The sequence below is a fragment of the Macrotis lagotis genome, chromosome 8 (assembly GCF_037893015.1).
Source record: "Macrotis lagotis isolate mMagLag1 chromosome 8, bilby.v1.9.chrom.fasta, whole genome shotgun sequence".
Taxonomy (NCBI): domain Eukaryota; kingdom Metazoa; phylum Chordata; class Mammalia; order Peramelemorphia; family Peramelidae; genus Macrotis; species Macrotis lagotis.
The window spans coordinates 103229657-103235656 of NC_133665.1; the positions used below are offsets into that span (position 1 = coordinate 103229657).

Here is a 6000-nt window from a genome sequence, read left to right on the forward strand (position 1 = left end):
CTTGGGAGGGAAGGGAGGGAGGAAGAAAAATGTGGAACTCAACATTTTAAAAAAATGAATATTTTTCTTTACATGTAATTGAAAAAATATTAATATTAAAAATGATTGCAGATTCCCCCAAAATTTTATTTATATATGATTGTGCTGTTAGATAGTTAGCAATTTACTCTCCAGAAAAAATACATTCACAACACACTTTAAAGTGAAATCTGCACCATTAAGATTTTCTTCATCACATTCTTAAAAACAGAAAATCAACAAAACAATAAATCAAGTCCTGCTTTGAAGCATTTCTGAGGTACATCTATATTCAAATTAAAAATTTAACAATCAATTCTCCAATTGATAAATGATCAAAAGATATGAACAGTTTTCAGATGAAGTCATCAAAAAAGTTCTAACTCACTATAAACTGGATAAATGCAAGTTAAAACAATTTTGAAATTCTACCTTATACCTATTAGATTGGCAAATAGGCCAAAAAAGAGGGAAATGATAAATATTGGAGGGAATGTATGGGAAATGAGGCATTATTGGTAGACTTGTGAACTAATTCAACCATTCTGTAAAGCAATTTGGAACTATGCCCAAAGGCCTATAAAACCATGCCACTACTAGGTCTGTATTCCAAAAGAGATGAAAAACAAAAAAACAAAATACAAAAAATATTTGTAGCAGCTCTTTTCTTGTGTCAAGAATTTAGAAATTGAGGAACTGCCCATTAATTGGGAACTGGTTGAACAAATTGTGGAATGTGATTATAATGAAATGTCATTCTTCTATAAGAAATGATTAGCAGGATGCTCTCAGAAAAATCTGAAAAGATTCAATCAGCTAATGCAAAGTACTGTGTACAAAGTAAAAACAATAATGTAGAATGATCGACCATGAATGACTTAGTTTTCCTCAGCAATACTGTGAGCCAAGACAACTCTGAAGGACTTTTTTTTAAAATAGCCACAGTTAAGTTTTTATTTTTTAAAATAAACCTATTTATTTATTTATTTTTCCAATTACATGCAAAGAAGTTTTAAATATTCATTTTTTATAAGATTTTGAGTTAATTCTGAAGGACTTAAGTTGAAGAATGCAATCCATCCCCTGAGAGTTGATGGTGTCTAAAAACAGATTGAAGCATACCTTTTCTTTTAGTTTATTTTTCTTGAGGTTTCTTTTTTTCTGGAGAGAGTCTATGTTTTCTTTCATATCCAGACTATTATGGAAATGTTTTAAATGACTACACATTGGGGTGGCTAGGTGGCACAGTGGATACACTGGCCTTGGAGTCAGGAGTACCTGGGTTCAAATCTGACCTCAGACACTTAATAATTACCTAGCTGTGTGGCCTTGGGCAAGCCACTTAACCCCATTGCCTTGAAAAATCTAAAAACAACAACAACAAAATAAATAAATGACTACACATTTATAACCCATATCAAATTGCTTGTTTTCTCAATGAGAGGGATGGGGTGGGAGGAAAGTTGAGAATTTGTAACTCAAAGTTTTAAAAAAAGAATACAAAAATTGTTTTTACATGTAACTAGGGGAAAACAAAACACTAAATAATTTTTTAAAAAACATTAACGAGGGGGGGGGCTAGGTGGTGCAATGGATAGAGCACCGGCCCTGGAATCAGGAGTACCTGAGTTCAAATCCAGCCTCAGACATATAATAATTACCTAGCTGTGTGGCCTTGGGCAAGCCACTTAACCCCATTTGCCTTGCAAAAAACCTTAAAAAAAAATTAACAATCAGGGTGAATGAGATGAACAGAACCAGAAAAACATTGTACACCCTAACAGCAATATGGGGGGAGATGATCAACCTTAATAGATTTGCTTATTCCATTAGTACAACAATTAGGTACAATTTTTGAGTATCTGTGATGGAGAATACCATCTGTATTCAACTAAAGAACTGTGGGGTTTAAACAAAGACCAAAGACTATTTATTACCTTTAAATTTAAAAAAAAAATTATCCTATTATATAATTTTGCTATCTCTATACTTTATTTTTCTTCCTTAAGGATATGATTTCCCTCTCAACACACTCAACTTAGATCAATGTATATACCATAGAAACAATGAAAGACTAACAAACTGCCTTCTGGGGTGGGGGGGTGGGGGGAGGGAAACACGAATGGGGGAAAATTGTAAAATTCAAAATAAATAAATTTAAAAGTTAAAAAAATTAACAATCAGTTCAAAAGACAGTCTAAGCCAACTCTAGCATGCCACTGTTTACATCTCTTGATAGCTATCATATTAGAGATTTAAATTTTTTAGTATTATTATGAAATTAAGTTTGACTTCCCCCAAAGAATCTTGGAGATTCCCAGGGGGTTGTCAGACCACACTTTGAGAACTGCCAGCTAGAGGTGTTATTGTTTCCATTTTTTAGATGACTAGGCTGAGACTGAAGGTGGTTAAGTGACTTGCCAAGGGTCACACAGCTAATACATATCAAAGGCAGTATTTGAACTAACTGCTTCATGCCACCAAGTCAGACACTGTCCATTATAATACATTAGTGAAAGAACTGAGTCAGGAGATCTGGTTTTGAATTCAAGAATTTGCCCTAGCAAACGGTGTGAACTTAGGCAAGTAAATTAACCATCTCAAAGTCTCAATTTTTATCTGCACAATGAGGATAAAAACAGTAGTATCTTTCAGGGAACTTTGTAAATCATAAAAGCCCCACGTAATTGTGTATTATTACAACTTGGATAGACCTGGAATGGATGGTAATACTGCTATTATTTTACTTCTCTCTGCTCTATGGTAGCTCTCAACAGCTATCATATTAATTAATTATACACAGATTTTTTTTTTTCCCCTGTCACTCTCCAGTTCAAAACTCCCTTCTGAGTCAGTTCCTAATTGCTAGCCCTTCACAGGCTGTCCCACCCTTCCACCCTTCCTTTTCAACCCTGACTCAAATTTTTTCACCTAGTCTATATACTATGCTCTAGGCAAACTGGATGAGTAGGATTCATCCCAAGTTTTCCTGCTTCTCTTATTTGTTTTTGCTGCTTCCTATTCCTGGAATGTGCCCCTATCTCCTTTCCCCAAATTCTTGCCTATATTTTAAAGACTCTACTCAAATGTCACTCCTAGGATTCTGGACTATCCAGGGAATAAGATCTCACAGAACTTCCCTTACTCCCCCCCGCCCCCACCCCAGACTTAATCCATCAAAGTGCTTCTCCTTCCTAGGGCACTTATTGAATAATATTGTAATGATGCCCTTTACCTTATGACCCCTTATGTGAGCTCCCTAAGAGAAAATACTTTGTACCTCCTCAACTGGGGAGCATATAGGTAGATAGATAGATAGATAGACAGATAGATAGATAGATAGATAGATAGATAGATAGATAGATAGATAGACAGATAGCCAGATATATATAGAGAGAGATGGATATAGTTATAGATATATAGATATGGATATAGCTATGAAACTGAACTGAATATTCATGTCATAGTAACTGGCTTCTGAGATCTTTCCACGGACCAAGACACAGGAGAAAGAAACCTGGACTCAGAACAGTACCTGTCTTGTTAATTGAGGAGATGGGGGAGAGTAGGCATGAATGAGGGTGCCTCCCTATCTTTAGGATGATGGAGAGGCTCTACTTAAAGGTGAGGGGCTGAAGATTTGCCACACATTTAATGATTAACATTTTCTCCATCACCATCTTTTTAAGTTTAATCATGAATAGTTTTCTATCACCTTCTTAAATTTAGACAACCAAAAAAACCCTAATAAATCAAATCTCATTTGTAATCTTTGCCAATTTCTGAGGTATAAATGTGATCATATTGAAAAAATGTATCAACTAGTTTGAGAACTGGTTAGGGGTGGGGGGACACCTGTGGATAACGGTACCAGGGTACCAGGGAGCCAGCTTAAACTAAATTCTGAAAGGCAACTGAAAAATTTTCAATGTGAACATTTATATCTCAAATCGGCAAAGACTATGAATCAGGCTTGATTGATTGGGGTTTTTTTGTTGTTTTTTGAGATTTTTTTTGTCTATACTTAAGAAAGTGATGGAGAAAATGTTAATAATATCCTGTGTACATTTTTTTTCAAAGAGCTAGATGTTAAACATTTACCAGCACACCCCTGCAAGCCCTCAGGTATTAATTTAGATGAAACTCTAGAAACAAGAAGATCTGAGTTCAAATCTAATATCACTGGGTTTAAGAGTTTAGACACTTGTGTGAACCTGGGTAAGTCACTTAACAGTCTGCCTCAGTGTCCTCAACTATAAAACAAGGACTCACATCTGCTTCCCACTGTTGTTGTGAAAAACAAATGAGATAACATCTGAAAAGCACACTGTAAACCTTAAAGTCTTGTATAAATGCTAATTGTTATTACTAATTAGTACACACCAAGCCAATGAGACCTGCTACATATCATGAGATTTTGAATTAGAAGGATGTTAGAGACCACCAAATCTAATATTAGTCATTTAACAAAGCAGGAAATTGAAGCTTAGAAACAAAATGGAATTTGCTTAAAACCAGAGATAGTAAGAACCAGACTCAGACCCTCTGCTTTAAAATCTAGAGCTCTGTTTAGACCTCCACAATAGTAGGTGCCTACCCCTTGAAGGCAAGCACCCTGGAGATGACAAGGGCATACCTACTGATTCTCTGGTCCGTGAAGAAAACTGCCTTCCTTGACCATGAACTTCCTGCCAGCTCTTGGGTCAGTTCTCTTCTGGCAGAGGTCAGACCCTCTGTGCCTTGCTCAGGAATTCTCTTCTTAAGAAAATGGGTCTGGAGGGATACAAGATGGGCAATGGAATACCACTCCTCTGTTCTCTGTCCTGATGGAGAATGACCCGGGAAAGGTCATGCTGTCTGCATCCTGTTTCAGAATAGGAAAACATAATTTTCCCCTCCTGTCTGCCTAGGTTTCAAAACAACTGGAATATTGGCTTAAATTAAAAGCTGAGTCAAACTCAAATGACCTTAAAATTAAAATCAAATGACCTCAAATTTTCCTTAAAGCAAAACTGACCAGAAAACATGTTCTTGGTAGATATCATAGCCTAGATGGACTAATCCCCATCCTTTCAGCTAAAGTCACTTAGACCAGTATAAATCTTACCATAGACTCTGGGACCAAACTGGGCTAGATGCTTCTTCCAGCTCAGAAATTCTACATTTGATATCCTTTCCAGTTCTGATATGTTAAGTTCTTCAAGACTCTCTTCATAAGGATTTGCATGGGGGTGGCTAGGTGGCGGCCCTGGAGTCAGGAGTACCTGGGTTCAGATCTGTCTCAGGCACTTAATAATTACCTAGCTATGTGGCCTTGGGCACGTCACTTAACCCCATTTGCCTTGCAAAAAAAAAAAAAAGCATAAGGATTTGCATGAACCGATGCTGAGTGAGATGAACAGAACCAGAAAAACATTGTACACCCTAACAGCAACATCAGGGTGATGACCAACCTTGATGGAATTGCTCATCCCTTTAGTGCAACAACCAGGGACAATTTGGGGCTGTCTGCAATGGAGAATATCATCTGTATCCAAAGAAAGAATTATGGACTTTGAACAAAGACTAAAGACTATTACCATCAAATTAGAAAAAAAATATTATATTATTATGTAATTTTGCTATCTCATACTTTATTTTTTTTCCTTAAGGATATGATATCTCTGTCATCACATTCAACTGAGATCAATGTAAACCATGGAAACAATGTAAAGACTAAAAGAATGCCTTCTGTGGGGGGTGGGGGAGGGAAGCAAGAATGGGGGAAAAATAGTAAAACTCAAAATAAATAAAATCTTTCTTTAAAAAGAAAAAAGACTTTCTTCATATTCAGCACAATGGTCCCTACTTCCTCCTAGGTTCCCAAATGGGACCTTCTCATTTCCTTATTCTATCTCAGTCTATCTCTAGTTGCTAACCATTCATCCTAAAATAGATTTTTATAATTTAAAGAGACGCTGGAGATCATCTATTCTAATTCTC

General features: G+C 36.2%; 1 protein-coding gene across 2 annotated transcripts in view; it reads right to left on the reverse strand.

Annotated features, from left to right (window-relative positions):
* Positions 1–4889, reverse strand: part of ACKR2 (atypical chemokine receptor 2) — a 44537-nt gene extending 39648 nt beyond the window's left edge. The window contains exon 1 of one of the 2 annotated variants that reach the window (XM_074197842.1): positions 4659–4889. The gene's annotated coding sequence lies outside the window, so the exon portion shown is untranslated. Of the gene's footprint in view, positions 1–4654 lie in introns of both variants that reach the window. The other variant, XM_074197841.1, reaches the window with a different exon arrangement.
* Positions 4890–6000: the final 1111 nt, after the last annotated feature.